The sequence below is a fragment of the Lemur catta genome, chromosome 1 (assembly GCF_020740605.2).
Source record: "Lemur catta isolate mLemCat1 chromosome 1, mLemCat1.pri, whole genome shotgun sequence".
Taxonomy (NCBI): Eukaryota; Metazoa; Chordata; class Mammalia; order Primates; family Lemuridae; genus Lemur; species Lemur catta.
In genome coordinates this window covers 121,033,316-121,049,999 of record NC_059128.1, presented here as the reverse complement: position 1 = coordinate 121,049,999, position 16,684 = coordinate 121,033,316, and the positions used below count along the sequence as shown (strand labels likewise).

Here is a 16,684-nt window from a genome sequence, read left to right as displayed (position 1 = left end):
TCCATAAAGCACAGATGGCCCCCCACTAACTGTGTGGTATGTCCCAATAAACCCATCTTAAGTTGAAAATATAAGTCGAGAATGCATTTAATACACCTAGCCTACCAAATCTCATAGCTTAGCCTAGGCTACCTTAAACGTGCTCAGAACACTTAGCCTACAGTGGGCAAAATCATCTAACACAAAGCCTATTTTATAACAGAGTGCTGACCGTCTCATATAATTTATGGAATAAGGTGTTCTGCATCAGTCGTTTACCATCGTGATCATGCGGCCAGCTGGGAGCTGTGGCCCACTGCTGCTGCCCAGCGTCATGAGAGAGCATCGTAGCACATACTGCTAGCTGGGGAAAGTTTAACGTTCAAAATTTGAAGTACAGTTTCTACTGAACACAAATTGTTTTCACACCATCACGAAGTTGAAAAATCGTAAGTCAAACTATTGTATGTCAGTTGTCTGTACTTCAGTTAAAATAAATAATTTCACTCCTTAGCAGGCTATATAAAGCTTTTTTAAAAAATCTCCTTTATAGGTATAAAGAGGCCGAAATGTTTAGGTAAATTGTCAGAATACAAGCCTAGGAAGGGATAAAGACAGTATCACTCCAGTCAAGCCTTGCTCAGATAATGTGCTCTTGATGCTAATTTTTCAACACTTTTCCTGTGCTAGATGTGGACTAAAAACATACAGAATTAAATGCAAATAATCCAGGACCTCCAGGCTCTGAATATAGAGGCGTGAAAAAACAAATCATTGCAATCCTGGTGCTTACATTTTTGTGAAAAAAAAAGAGGTGGCGAATGAATGGTAATGCTTTGGTATTTAGGATGGAGATTAAAGAAAAGCACAGGATGGAGATTAAAGGAAAGTGTAATAAATGATGACATGTGAGATAATGAGAAAGCTAGTGTGTGTGTGTGTGTGTGTGTGTGTGTGTGTGTGTGTGTGTGTGTCTTCTCCACGGAGGGTAGGAGCGTCAGTGAAGATATCATCACCGATCATTTCTGTTTCCACATCTAATACATCTTCAACACTTTTCAGGAACTGCCCAAGTGTGGATGTAGACATTAGGGAGCAATATAACCAGTCCTGAATTTGGGGGATTAGCAGTCACGATTCCCCTAAAGGTAAATATACAGGTATAGTTCATCTTCATTTTTGCATTGGCTAGAAGTTTTAGTGCATGTAATATGTCACCTTAAGTTTGGACATGCAATTCTAGGACTTGAGACTTCTCATTACTTTGGGCCACAGGTGTTTGTGGTGTATCTGTTCAATGTCATTCAAGATTTTAAACGGCCTTTGATATTTGGTAGTGTCATCTTGCTGGTGTACAGAGTGAGTGATGCAATACGTATACCATTTTAAAATGGAGTTTTTCCTAGTTTGAGGAAGGACTGGTCATCTACACAGTGCTGGACCATCATGGTATTTTCCTACGAGCAGAGTGATGTCTGTGCAAGTCCACTGTGATGTCTGGGTTGAAATACTAAAAGGAGCTATGGATGCTTAGGGCAGTTATCCAAGGAATAGTTGAGGTGAGCTGCAGACAGAGCTTATCACTGGAGTAATATCATAATTTAGTGAAAAGGGGGGTATATTTGACATCTGCACAGTGGGGAATTTTTAATGTCTTTCTGTAAGAGGAATAGCTGGAAACATCGTGTTCTAGTGATCCACAAATCCCCAGGATCCATTTTCTATTCGCAGGTACCATTTCCATACGCTTTGACTTCAGCACAGGTCGTGGAAGGTGGGGAGTAACAGCTTAGCGCGTTATCAAAGAACAGAGGAAATCCAGTCATTGTCCCTTTTTAGTTCTAATTTCTCTTTCCATTTTAGAGATTATGCAATTTCATGGTTATTAGTATCTCATTTGATCCTTTCTCCATTTCCCCAAAATCATTCCTTCCATTTTAGAGGGAGCACAGGGCCTTACCCAAACTCGTATACCTCATAACAATAGAGTCTCTCAGTGTGATGGCCGAATGTGTCACCACGTGTCCTGGGCACTGTCCAAGAATCAAACTCAGAAGAATACTGCCAGTTTCATATAATTAGGCACTTTTGCAAATGTGGTGTCAAATCTGATAAGAGGGACTCGTAAGGCAAATTGTGTTTTATTTGTATAATTTCTAGCGAAGGCAAAGGGATGGGGATGTAACCTCCCTCAGTGGTTAAAGGTTTAGGATTCAGTAACAAGCTCCCATGTGCTCACCATCAAATTGGTATTGATTGATCAACACTTATGTGCACATATGGTAGTAACATTCATAGGGTGTCGGGCAGGTGGGGGGGAGGGATGGGCATATTCACACCTAATGGGTGTGGTGCGCACAGTTAGGTGGATGGGCACACTTGTAGCTCTGACTTGGGCGGGGCAAAGGCAATATATGTAACCTAAACATTTGTACCCCTGGAATATGCTGAAATAAAAAAATGGGCAACATGTGTCTCCTCTCCACCTGATTGTTTTCCGACTTGGTGATGGTGTAACTACACACCTATGAAAATTCACAGCTACACTTAAAACTGTATACGTGTATATAACAGGTCCTTAAATAATGTCATTTTGCTCAATGTTTCATTATAATGATGAGGAAAAAATTCGATTCCGGGCCGGGTCTGCCATTGGTGTGGACTTTGCATGTCCTTTCCGTGTCTGCGTCGGTTTTCTTCGTATGCTCGGGTTTCCAGTTTCCACCCGCCTCTCAGAGATGTGCGTGTTAGGTTAAATTGACATGTTTACATCGTCTCAGGAGGCAGTGAGTGTCCCCTCTGTTTAACGAACAAAACGAAATGTATTTTTGTATTGCCTACTCCACATGGAAGGGAGTCTTTTATTTCTTAAAATTAAATTCTATATACTTAGTGAGATTTTAATATCACTATCTCGATTGGTATTAGGGACTTACTGAGTAATATCCTAATTTAGTGGAAAATGAGGTATATTTGACATCATCAAAGAGAAAATTTTAATGGCTTTCTATTAATATAAAAGGAGTAGCCGGAAACATTGTGTTTCATGATGTGAGTTATGATATTATGGTTATATATGAAAAACACTTCAATTTTTGAGATACGAAAACTGCCTTATTTTTATATATGCATATTTTATATTTGCAGTTTTCATAAACCAAGGTCACAAAAGAAGAAGGGTGAAATCCTACTTAGGACAAATGAACTGAAGTTGAAACTGAATTTTTTTCAGGGAAAAACCTGTAGTTCATTCCTTCACCACCAAGTTAACACCCAATTCATTTAGAATAACACAACATTTTATTTAAAAGGAATTAGTAATTAACATAAGTTATCATATTCTTTCCCTTCATTTACTGTCTGTCTTCTTGAGTTTCTAGAAACATTTTGAATCTTTTATACACTGTATTTGTAAAACTATGGTCAAAAGTGATATAAGGCCGGGCTCACACCTGTAATCCTAGCACTTTGGAAGGCCAAACTGGGAGCACCGGAGTCTGAGAACAGCCTGAGCAAGAGCAAGACCCAATCTCTACAAAAAAAAAAAGAAAGAAAGAAGGAAGGAAGAAAAGAAAGGAAAGAAAGAAAGAAAGAAAAAGAAAGAAAGAAAGAGAGAGAGAGAGAGAGAGAGAGAGAAAGAAAGAAAGAAAGAAAGAAAGAAAGAAAGAAAAGAAAAGAAAAGAAAAGAAAAGAAAAAAGAAAAGAAAAGAAAAAAGAAAGAAAAGAAAAGAAAGAAAAGGAAAGAAAGAAAGAAAAGAAAGAAGAAAGAAAGAAAGAAAAATTAGCCAGGTATGGTGGTGTGCACCTGTAGTCCCAGCTACTCGGGAGGCTGAGGCAGGAGGATCACTTAAACCCAGGAGTCTGAGGTTTCAGTGAGCTATAATGGTGCCCCTGCACTCTACTCAGGATGACAGAGCAAGACTCTGTCTTTAAAAAAAAAAAAAAAAAGTCTGGGAAGTAAGACCCTCCCGTGGTGTGTAATTAGGGAGTGTACACCAGGTTTCTTGGGTCAGATCTTTGAAATTCTGAAATATAAAGATAGTCCTCAATGATGAAGAGGGTGTTAACATTGCAGAAAAAGTGTGCATAGATGACATCATGAAAATATATGACGGGCTTATTGAAGGACTGGAGCAGTGTGCGGTCATACTTCCATGTGAATAAACACAAGGAAGTGATTGCTTGTCAGCAGAGTCAGGAGTGATGGTGACGCCAAACAACCACAGCTTGTCCACATGTGCGGCTGAGACAGTGACACCTTTGCTTCCTTATGATTCAACGTACAAACTTTGTTTCACACACAGAATCACTTAAAATAATGTATAAAATTACTTTCCAGCTAAGTCTATAAGGTGTACATGAAACCTATATGAATTTTGTGTTTAGACTTGGGTCCCATGTCCAAGTTATGTATATGCAAATATCCCAAAATCCATCCACCCAAAAAATCATCTGAAACTTGAAACACTTCTGTTCCCAGGATTTCAGATAAGGGATACTTAGCCTGTACTTGTCTACAAAGTACCGGAAGTTCTTGAATGTTCTAGCCAGAGTAATTAGGCAAGAAAAAGAAAAGGCATACAAATTAGACAAGAAGGAATAAAAGTATCCATGTTCACATACGGATTTTTTTTTTTTTTTTTGAGACAGAGTCTTGCTCTGTCGCCTGGGCTAGAGTGCCATGGCGTTAGCCTAGCTCAAACTCCTGGGCTCAAGCAATCCTTCTGCCTCAGCCTCCCGAGTAGCTGGGACTACAGGCAGGTGCCACCATGCCCGGCTAATTTTTCTACTTTTAGTAGAGTAGGGGGTCTCACTCTTGCTCAGGCTGTTCTTGAATTCCTAAGCTCAAACGATCCACCCGCCTCCTGATTTTTGTTTTCAGGGGAGTGCCTCTACTAAGAACTTATGAGGGTTAAAAAAATTATATTTTGTCCCCTTTGCTTTCTATGCGTGTGATATTTTTATTTAATTTTTTACTTTTTAAATTCATGGACTTTATTAAGGCAGTTTTAGGTTTATAGAAAAATGGATCAGAAATTGTGGGGAGTTTCTACATATCCCCTCCTGCATGCCTTGTTCCCTCTTATTTATTTATTGCATGTGTTACAATTGATGAGCCAGTATTGATACATCATTATTATTTATGAAAGTCCATACTTAGGGTTCACTCTTTGTGTGCTTCATTCTATGGATTTTGACAAATAAACACGTGTCCAGCATTACTGGGTCATACAGAATAGTTTCATGTGCATGTATTTTTAATGTGCCCAAATGGAATGATGCTAGAGAGCTACTTCATTTTGTTTTTTGTTTTCATAATCCTCGATATTAAGGATTCATTTAGCCTGCTAAGTGTCCATGTAAATCTTGCCCGAGGCTCCGTTGTTTGTATCCACTGCATCTTACCTGCCTCCTCCCCAGTTACAGATGTGTGGACTTGTCCAATTCCCCCACTAAAAACAATGCCTCTGGGAACATTCTCTTACATGCTCCCCTATAAATAGATTTGAGAAACCAGGGTAGATACCCAGGAATGAATTTTCGGGTGTACAGGGTGTGGATATTCTTAATCTCCCTGATTCTATTGTCCTAATAGCAGTGTGCAAGGGTTCCTTTTGCCCCATAGTCCAACCAACACTGACAATGTTTGAATTTGGGGAATTGCATAGGTATGCAGTGAAATTCCATTGCTTTTTTATTTTCATTCCTCCTTTCCCTCCTTCCTTCCCTTCCTCCCTCCCTTCCCTTCCTCTCTTCCCTCCTCCCATCCTTCCTTCCCTCTCTCCTTCCCTCCCTCCCTCCCTCCTTCCTTCCTTCCCTTTCTTCCTTCTTCCTTTTCCTTTATTTGAGCATGTTTGCATCTGCCTGGGTAACTCCTTCTGTGAATCATCTGCTCATATCCTTTGCTCATTTTTGCATTGAGGTTCCTACTTCTAGCTATAACTGTTTTCTTGTTTGTCCTGGATATTATTCCCGTGTCAGTTTTAGACAACACAAACATCTTTCCCCAATTTTCTGTCTGCCTGTTAACTTCAGGATATCCTTTTTGAACAGAAATCCTCAGTGTTCATGTTTTTGTATCACTTTAAAAATCACCTTAATGTTTGTGCTTTTGAAATTTTAAGAAGTCTTTCCCCACACCTGGATCACATATTCCCCTACACTCCCTTCTACTAACTATATAGTTTTATAGTTCAGATTTATGTCTTGAATCCACGTGGATTCTACCTTTACATGTGGTGTTAGGGAGAAATTCACATTTACTTTGCTTCTGAAAATGAACAGTTTTCAAGCCACAAACTAGGGAACAATCTACATGTTTCCCTTGATTTGTGCTGCCACCTTTATCATATATTAGGGTTTGAATACTACAGAGGTATTTTCTGAGATTTTCAGTCAATTTAATCAGTCTCCATATCTGTTCCACGTTCACACTTTTAAAAATGACTATGACTCTCTGGGGTGTCTCAGGCCCTGGGAGAGGATAGTTCTTTTCTTTGCTACATTTTTATAAGATTAAGATAAGTTTTGCACTGACTTTTATTTTTCTGCAGGAAATATAGGATCATTTTTAGCAAATTTACAGTGGATTCACTGGAATTGTGAATACGGTTGCATTGAAGATACAATGTGGGTGAGAATTGGCATCTTTATCATATGAGGTCATTTCATCCAAGACTATAAACTGTTCCTCATGGATTCAGATCATCTACATTTTTATGTATTTCTATCTTGATTGAAATGATCACACGATTTTTCTTTCTTAGTTGATTCATGTGATGAATCACTTGATGGCATTTCCGATGCTGAACTACCCTTTTCATTCATGAGACAATCCAACACCACTTGACCATGATAAACTATTTATAATATACCATTTAATTTCCCTAAGTTATAATTTATCCTGGTTTTAAAACTCTACATGAATGGGTGAAGTGGTCCTATAATTATCTTTTCTTGTAAACATTCTTTTCTGGTTTTAGACCAAGATTGTATTAACCTGACGAACTGAGCTGGGCAGATTTCATAGCTCTTTTCTATCTTATTTTACTTTTTTTTTTTGAAGACCATGTCATAGACACTACCTTAAAAGTTTCTTTTTTTTTTTTTTTTTTTTTTTTTTTTTTTTGAGACAGAGTCTCACTTTGTTGCCCGGGCTAGAGTGAGTGCCGTGGCATCAGCCTAGCTCACAGCAACCTCAAACTCCTGGGCTTAAGCGATCCTACTGCCTCAGCCTCCCGAGTAGCTGGGACTACAGGCATGAGCCACCATGTCCGGCTAATTTTTTTGTATATATATTTTTAGTTGGCCAGATAATTTCTTTCTATTTTTAGTAGAGACGAGGTCTCACTCTTGCTCAGGCTGGTCTCGAACTCCTGACCTCGAGCGATCCACTCGCCTCGGCCTCCCAGAGCTAGGATTACAGGCGTGAGCCACCGCGCCCGGCCTTAAAAGTTTCTTAAAAGCTTTAAAGTTCCTTAAAAGTTTAGTAGAACTCATTTGTAAGGGATTTGTAAATTGGTGATGATTTGGGGGAAGGACAGAAGGTCTTCAAGTACCGTCTCAATTTCTTTAAAACTTACTTGAGTATCCAGAGCCCCTCTTTTTCTTGTACCAGCTTTGGAACTTCACATTTTTTTCCTAAAAATTTATTTATTTCACCTACAGTTTAAAATGGATTAACTTTATATTTTTCTTATCATTTTTATTATTTTCAAATATCCATTGTCTTTGTAAGCACTTTCCACGTTTACTGTTGGATCTTGTTCTTAGCACCTTCTCCTTGTTTCTCTTCATCTTGTTAATCTTTTCTGGCAGCTTGATTTTGGTTTTATTAAGTAGGACCTGAGCAAACATAGTGTTCGTGGAGGAGAGAAATGCAAATCCATTTGCTGTAATTGAGGTAGCAGATCCCAAAGAGTGTGCTTCTTTAACAGGAAGGCAGAAAAATGCTAATTTAGGGAGGGCACCAGTTGCCCTCCATGAAGGGTTGCGCCAGTTTACACTCCCACTCTCAGTGTCCGCGCACCCTCGCTTCCCCACAGACGTGCCAGCACTGACAGCTGTGTGTGTTGTGCGTTTCTGCAAGTTTTCCAGGCCCTAAGTTATATTTTCTTGTTCTTATTGGTATTTCCCCCAAAATGAGAAAAATTATACTTTTTTTGTGTGTGTTGAGGTGAAATTCACATAACATAAAACTAACCATTTAAAGTTAGCAATTTAGAGGCATTTAGTACATTTACAATGTTACACAACCATCACTTGTATCTAGTTCCAACACATTTTCATCACCCCCCCCCACCACCAAAAGGCCCCATACCCATTAAATAGTCATTCCCTGTTTCCCTCTCGCCCCGCTCCCCAGGCTCCTCATCCATGAATCTACTTTCTGTCTCTGTGGATTTGCCTATTCTGGGAATATCATATAAAGGAAATCCTACAATATGTGACCTTTTGTGTCTGACTGCTTTCATTTGCTGTGATGTTTTCGAGATTCATGTCAGCCCATAAAAAAGATGCTCAACTTCAGCCGGGCGGGGTGGCTAACACCTGTAATCCTAGCATTCTGGAAGGCCAAGGTGGGCGGATTGCTTGAGGCCAGGAGTTTGAGACCAGCCTGAGCAAGAGGGAGACCCTGTCTCTACTAAAAATAGAAAAAAATAGCTGGATATGGTGATGCGTGCCTGTAGTGCCAGGTACTTGTGAGGTTGAGGCAGGAGGATTGCTTGAGCCCAGGAGTTTGAGGTTGCTGTGAGCTGGGCTCACTCCATAGCACTCTAGCCTGAGCCACAGAGCAAGATTCTCAATTAAAAAAAAAAAAGATACTCAACTTCATTTGTCATTAGGGAAACACAAATCAAAACCACAATGAGATAACACTTCACACCTACTACAATGGCTATAATTCCAACACACACACACATGAGAGAGAGAGAGAACAGCAAGTGTTGGCAAATGCGTGGAGAAATCAGAATGCCCATGCATTGCTGGTAGGAATGTAAAAGGGTTAGCAACTATAGAAAACACTTTGTCAGTTCTTCAAAAGTGACATATAGAATTGTCACATGACCCAACAATTCCACTCCTAAATATATATACCCCAAAGAATTGAAAACAGAGACTCAAACAAATACTTGCACATGACTGTTCACAGCAGTGCTATTCACAGTAGCCAAAAGGTGGAAACAACCCAAAAATGTCCATCCACAGATGAGTGGATAAACAAACTGGTATATCCATACAATTGAATTTGGAGGCATTTAGTACATTTACAGTGTTATGCAACCAGTGCCTATATTCCAATACATTTTCGTCAACCCCCAAAAAGACCCCTCACCCAAAGGAGTGATTTGCCTTTTGATGTGTGCTTCAGACCATCTGTATTTCATTAGTCAGACTAAATGTGAATCCCAAATCTGCCACTTCTAGTTGCGTGGTAGTGATCACATGAGAGTCTCAGTTTCCTTCCTCATTAGGCTTTTGTAGGAATTATAAGACATTGCATGCTTAGCACAGCTCCAGCCACATGACACACGCTGACACCATTATAAACACGATTACTAATAATGTATTTAAAAGCTACTTCATAGCAAAAAATGGGTACTGTGCTAACCCTTTGTGAGCCAAGACAGACGGGTCTGAATAAAGCTAATGCTCAGGCTCAGTGAGGTGCCTCACACCTGTAATCCCATCACTCTGGGAGGCCAGGCAGAGGATGGCTTGAGGCCAGGAGTTTGAGACCAGCCTGGGCAATGCAGCAAGACCCCATCTCTAAAACAATTAAAATAAATAATTAGCCAGATGTGGTGGTGCCCAATTTGGGAGATTGAGGTGAGAAGATCGCTTGAGCCCAGGAGTTCAAAGTTACAGTGATCTGTGATTGGGCCACTGCACTCTAGCCTGGGTTACAGAGCAGACCCTGTATCCCCCCCCCCAAAAAAAAAGCCAATACTCTTGGAACAAAATTCTTTTTCACAAAGGTAGTAGGTTCCCAGTCTCCACCAGGGAAGACAAGCTAATTGTGTTTGCTCTAACAAGGGTCTCTGGGGACTGTGCCCCAGAGGCCACAGAGTCAGGCATAAACCTGCCAGTGGTGGTTCCGTTGCACACTCCCTGAGAAAACATGCTTCTCTCCTCCACAGTTCCAGGACAAAGGTGAGGCGGTAGGCAGCCCAAGACCCCAAAAAACATGACCCGGGAGCGGACAGGCCCTGCGATCTGATGGAAGCCCAGTTGCCACCAATCAAGTAAGTGTATCAGGAAGGAAAGATCTCCTGGGACTGCCCCCCTCAGAGGCTGAGGGCCTCTCGTTCAGTTTAACCCACACAGGCCATGGGTACCAGCATCACAGCCTCTTGGGTGGGTAGCATATCATGAACTGGTCAAGAGAGTGGGTGCTGGAAAAGAGCTTGAGCCGAATCCCAGTTCCCTGCGGGAGTTAGGTTTGGAGCCTCAGCTGCCTGCCTCATAGGCTTGTTAAGGGTTCAGTGAGGTGATGCCTGTCAAATGCTTGGCTCAAGGGCTGGTATGTGGTTTGCATCAGATCAATGTCATTGTCCTACTCAAATTTGGAGGATTCAGGTGCAGGGGCTGAGGGTGGGAGAGACGAGGGGAATTTAATGTAGATAAATGATTCTCAAATAGGGGCAATTTCAACATCCCAACCAGGGTTTCAAGATATTTCTGTTTGTCCCAGCTGGTACAGGAAGGTTACCACTGGCATCTCCAGTGGGTGGAGGCCAAGAATGCTCAACCTACGGTGCACAAGACAGTCACCAGCACAGAGGAAAAAAAAAAGAATCCAGTCCCAAATGTCAGTGGTGTCATGGTTGAGAATCCCTCAGCCAGACCCCATAGTGGGGAAGCCAGGACGGGCATCCCTGCAGACACCTGAGGGGGAAGTGCAGCTGCGGGCAGAGAGACTTCCAGGCAGAAAGAACAGCAGATTCAAAGGCCCTAAAGCAGGGTGGGGGCGGGGGCAATCCCAGGAGGCTGCAGCCAAGTGCACAAAGCGGAAGGGAAAACAGAAACTAAAGATGTCTGGGGATTAGAGGAGCAGTGGTGAGCGGTGAAAGGATTATGTTGAACAAGACCCCATCCGCATTTTCGCGAGATCACTCTGGCTGCAATGTGAAGAATGGACACCAGGGGGCGAGAGCGGACACGGGGAACCACCACCACTATCGGGGTCCTGATTCCAGGGTTGAATTTTCTACTTCTGTCCAACGGATGAAGTTGAGTTTTTAAATCCACACGTTAGGAATGAGTGGGGGGTGAGAAGTGAGAGAGGAGTTGGGGTTGATGCCCATTCTGAGACTTGGTTGTGCTGGTTACCGTTGTGCAGGTTACGATCTACGTAAACGGATCCCTGTGGAATTGTGCAGTGCGTGACCCAGGTGACCAAACCCAGTAGCTTCTGGCAGGGGAGAGTCCGTTTGTAGCTCGTGGGACTGGAGTGTCTGTCTGGAGGATGTCTAGTAAGAAAAAGGAAAAGTAAATGTGAGTTTGGAGAGAGGTGGGTGCTGTCATCAGAAATTCAGAGCCGTTAAATGAAAAGTGCAAGAGAGTATGGAAGATGTCCCCCTCCCCCATCAAGACACTTCCACCTGTATTATGAATATTTTTGTGCCTCGGTGTACCCTGAGCATACCATGGCATGCCCCAGGTGCACTGCAAAGTAAATAGCACTCCTAGGTTCTAAGCATGGTGCCCCAGAGGTACAAGAAATTTAGAGGTTGCCTCCTAGAGAGATACATGCACTCTTCTCTCCCCAGACTTCAGTAGGAGTGGAAGGAGGCTGGAAACCTTCAGAAAGCGTGTTATTGTTCATAAATATTTACTGCTGCTCTCTGGGAGAGGTAGCTCCTACTCCACTTCCTTGACACCACTCTTGGCTACTGAAATGTGAGTGTAGGTAACATGTCATTTTCTGGCAGAGGCTCTTAGGAGCCAACATACATGTCATTATTCTGGCTGGTGCATTAATTGGCAAGTTTCCCAACAAAGACTCATTCACCAGTCTGGGTTCTGGAGTAAATTAAACATGCAGTAAAGCCTTGGCAGCCCGTGATGAACATGTGCCTGGAGGTAGAAATGTGCCTTTCTTATCAGCCACCAAGAATCGGGGGATGTATGTTATGCAGCATAATTTAGCCTGAACTGACTGAGAGAGTCACTGGCCCAGTGGATACCAGGCTCAAGGTGATGTGAGTCCCACGTGGGCTATGGGGCCATCATTTATGGACAAATTGAGATTGTCTGCCGCTAACATTGATGTTACAAAGCATAAAATGAGTGAAACTAGCTCCCTTTGAGATAACCTACCCCAAGATATAATTATATAATCTGTACAAGGAAACTGATATGGAAGATACACTGTAATAGATGAGTTGTAACATTTCAGAGTGATGCCTTAAAAAGAAAAAAAGCTTCTTATAAAGAACTCTGTAAACATTGCCTCATTAAATCCTCCCAGGAAGCTGAGAGGACCTATCACTTGTTCATATGACTAATGTGGCAGGGCTGGCATTTAAACAAGGTTTGTGTGAACCCATAATTAGTGATTATTAAATCACCAAGAGATCCCAACCCTCAGAAATACACACGAGGTCAGCACTTTACATATTCACCCCTCACATCTTTACAACAACTCTACGGGACAGGTGCTATTACTCCCATGAAGCAGGTACCATTATTATCCTCATTTTAAAGATGAGAAAACGGAGGCACAGAGAGGTTAAGTAACTTGCCCCAAGTCACACAGCTAGCAAGTGGCAGAACTGGGATTTAAACCCAGGCTTGTCTCTGTGGAAAAAGACAAGAAACCCTTAATCATTCTTTGTTCTGATGGTATCACTAAGGATTCTCACCCTAACTAATAAAAATAGTTGTTGTATTATTACAAGGCAAGTATAGATTAACACCCCTTTTATATATTTTTCTCACTTAATCCTTATGCCAACCCTGAGAGGTTGGAATTATTCATTTCCCTTGTAAGAGATGAGAGGACACAGAGTCAGAGAGGTTAGGTGAGCTGTCTTTTTTTTTTTTTAAATAGAGACAGGGTCTCGCTCAGTTGCCCAGGCTGGAGCTGGAGTGCAGTGGAGTGATCACAACTCACCGCAGCCTTGAACTCTGGGCTCAAGTGGTCCCTCCACCTCAGCCTCCCAAAGTGCTGGGATTACAGGCATGAGCCAACATGACTGTCCAATATCTTAACATTTTTTTTAAGAGATGGGGTCTCACTATGTTGTCCAGGCTGGTGAGTTGAGTCTTGATGGGAGGAAAGGACAGAAATGAGGTGTCTCATTTGCTCCATGGGAAATCCACCCACTGCTGATGCCCTTGTGTCTGTCTTTAGAAACACCTGGACATGGACAAGGGGACCAGAGTCTCTGAATTCATCCTCCTTAGCCTCTCTGAGCAGCCCCAGCAGCAGAAGGTGTTCTTTGTCCTGTCTGTCAGCCTGTATCTGATTGGGTGCCTGGGGAACCTGCTCACCATGCTGGCCATCTGAGACCCTCACCTGCACAGCCCTCTGTACTTCTTCTTCAGCAACTTGTCTGTTTTGGACGTCTGCTTCCCCTCCACCACCATTCCCAACATGCCGGCGAACCACCTGTGCAGGCGCACCACCATCTCTTCCCTGGCTTGCCTAGCTCAGACGTATTTTTTCATCACCTTTGGGGGAGCAGACAGCATCCTCTTGTCAGCCATGGCTTACGATCACTATGTGGCCATCTGCCATCTGCTGCGCTACGTGACAATCAAGAGCATCCTTCGTTGGACCTGGCTGGTGATGGTGCCGTGGATCTCAGCCAACCTCATCTCCTTGGTCCACACTCTCCTGGTGACCCGCCTGTCTTTTTGCACCAATAGGACCCCACACTTCTTCTGTGACCTTAACGCTTTGATCAAACTCTCCTGCTCTGACACGCAAGTCAATGAGACGCTGGTGTTGGTCCTCAGGGGCTTGGTGGTTTGGGTCCCTTTTGTGTATGTCGTGGCCTCTTACACACCTGTCTCTGTGGCTGTGTGGAAGGCGCCCTCAGCCCAGGGGAAGCGGAAAGCATTCTCCACCTGTGGCTCCCACCTCTGTGCTGTCTTTCTCTTCTACCAGACGATCATCGGGGTCTACTTCAACCCTGCATCCATGCACACCACTCAGACGGCCATGGCAGCCACGGTGATGTGCACCCTGGTCGCTCCCACGCCGAACCCCTTCATCCACAGCCTGCAGAGCCGAGAGCTGAGGGGCGCCCTTGGCAAGCTGCTCAGCTGGAACCTGCTGAGCTGAGTCTCTCTGACTGCTCGTTTTCTTTCTTTCTTTCTTTTTTAAAATGGATACGTGATAGTCCTACATATTTTTGGAGTACACGTGATATTTTGATACATGCGTACAATTTGCAATGATCAAATCAGGGCGGCTAGAATATTCATCGCCTCAAACGTTTGTCTTTTTTTTATGTTGGGAACATGTGAATGCTTCTCTTCAAGCTATTTTGAAATAATCAGTCAAGGATTGTTATCTATAGTGGTGCTGACACACTGGACTCTCAAACTCTCCATCTTATTCTTCCCATTAGTACATATTTGTACATACTTGTGGGATATGTGGGATATTTTGTTACAGAGATAGAATGGACCACTTTTTATTTCATTTCATTTTATCTTATTTTATTTTATTTCCTTTTTTCTTTTTTTATTATTATTTCAGCATATTGTGAGGGTACAAAAGTTTAGGTTACGTATATTGCCCTTGCCCCCCACCCCTCGGAGTCAGATCTTCAAACGTGTCCATCCCCTAGACGTGCGCATTGCACTCATTATGTATGTATAGAGACAAGGTCTCCCTCTGTTGCCCAGGCTGGAGTACAGTAGCATAATCATAGCTCACTGCAATTTTGAACTCCTGGGCTCAAGCGATCCCCCCACCTCAGCCTCCTGAGTAGCTGGCACTATAAGTGTGCACCACCACACCCAGCTAAGTTTTCTCTTTTTTCTTTTATTAGTAAAGATGGGATTTCACTATATTGTCCAGGCTTGTCTCAAACTCCTGGCCTAAAGTGATCCTCCCATCTCGTCCTCCCAGAGTGCTGGGATTACAGGCGTGAGCCACTGTGCCTGTCCTGACCACTCCTTTTAGATCCAATTGCTTTGGAATCAACTAATGCTTCCCAAGGTCAGAACTCAGGTGGTTTTTCTTGGTTCACAGATACAAGATTAAGCAGCTCTAAAATGGTATTGCCTTTTAAATTCTTTGCATCCTTCTGATGACACCCCGAGAAAACATCTCACCTTGGTGCTGCTACATCTTTAACGTTTTTCTCATCACATCCCTTTAGGGGATCGGAAGGTGGGTCTTGGGCTCAGAGCCTTCAGCAGGCAACAGTAGCTATCTAGGCTTCAAACAATGTTCTTTTATTTTCGTGATATTCTCTTTTTACTCTTATCTTCCGTATCAGTTGGTGTTTGGGTGGGAAAATGGAAAACAAGTTTTGCCTGGCACACTCACCATGTCAAGTGGTTCTGTTTTTTTATTTATGGTAGTAATCTATTCATTTATACTAAAAAATGTTATAGGCTTAAAAACATGAGTTGATGTTAAGTTGAGTAAATGATAGTCTTGTTGGTACTCAGGGCAAACATTTGCCTCAAATGACTGAGAAATGAGTGATACTGAATCAAACAGGTTGCCTGGGCCAAGTAGGGCAGAAGGACTAAAATTTTGCAATAGTTTTGGGACACTGGCTTTTAAACCTGACAGGCTTGGGTTCAAATTCTCCCTTTGCCTACTATTAGTAACAGGGTGTGTGTCTCTTATCGACTCACCTTCCCTTTGGGTGTGAGTCTTTTACTTCTCCATAAAGTGGGAACTGTTCGGTCTTTCTAGCCTGTTGGAAGTAAATTAACTTCATCCCTCAGTGATAGCTCATTTCTGAACTGGATTGAGTAGTGGTATTAATCTCCCCAGGTGGTTAACCCCTTATCAAAGGGGTTATTACATAGTAAGCACTTGAACCCTCACACTTCTGTGTTCAAAAAAATAGACACCCCAAGTTCAAGAACCTAAAGATGTATTTTAAATGAACTCTGTACCCTTAATTGTCCTTAACGTAGCATTTTTTCCAAAACAAGAGATGCAAAGTTATTTGTTTAACTAATTTTTAAATATTTTCATGTCTCTCCCCGCCCCCCATCGACAAATGTAGCCACAAGAGACTGAAAAGAGCCCCCAGAATTTGAGGATTTTTCAACCCATGAGAAGCAGCAGGATTTGGGGCAGAACAAAACCTCCGCATTGCAGAAACCAACATCATAGTGTACTTCCAAGGACTCAGGCCAGCCTTTGAACCAAGCAGAGATATAAAGTACAACCCCCTTAATATTTTGAAATAAATACACAAATAGAGAGAGAGATGAGAAAAAAATAAATAATAAAGAAAACCCAAAATCATTGAATGTAACTTTTGCTATTAGACACTTTGTCTGTTTTTGCATTTGAGGCAGTCTTGTCAACAGGTTCTACTGTGTGTGCTGATATTTTGTATTTATCATCTTCCTAGACTTTGGAAAACATAAAAGGTTTGTCTGGACTGAACTTAGGTGATTAAATTCTGTTCTGTTTACTTCCTAGATCTCTCTAGAGTAATAATTTCCCTTCTCTCCATACCTGTTCTCTCTCTCTCTGATAGAGCCTCCTCCC

The 16,684-nt window shown here is 42.2% G+C and overlaps 1 long non-coding RNA gene across 2 annotated transcripts; it reads left to right on the top strand.

The window, feature by feature from the left end:
* The first annotated feature begins 1,072 nt into the window (after nt 1-1,072).
* LOC123639824 lies at nt 1,073-16,607 on the top strand. Of its 2 annotated transcripts, none has more exons than XR_006735811.1 (4): nt 1,073-1,127; nt 10,122-10,226; nt 11,324-11,375; nt 16,191-16,607. It is a non-coding gene; the product is annotated as an uncharacterized LOC123639824 (long non-coding RNA). The 2 variants fall into 2 exon arrangements; XR_006735812.1 differs by lacking the exon at nt 16,191-16,607 and adding an exon at nt 13,340-13,363.
* The last annotated feature ends 77 nt before the right edge of the window (nt 16,608-16,684 follow it).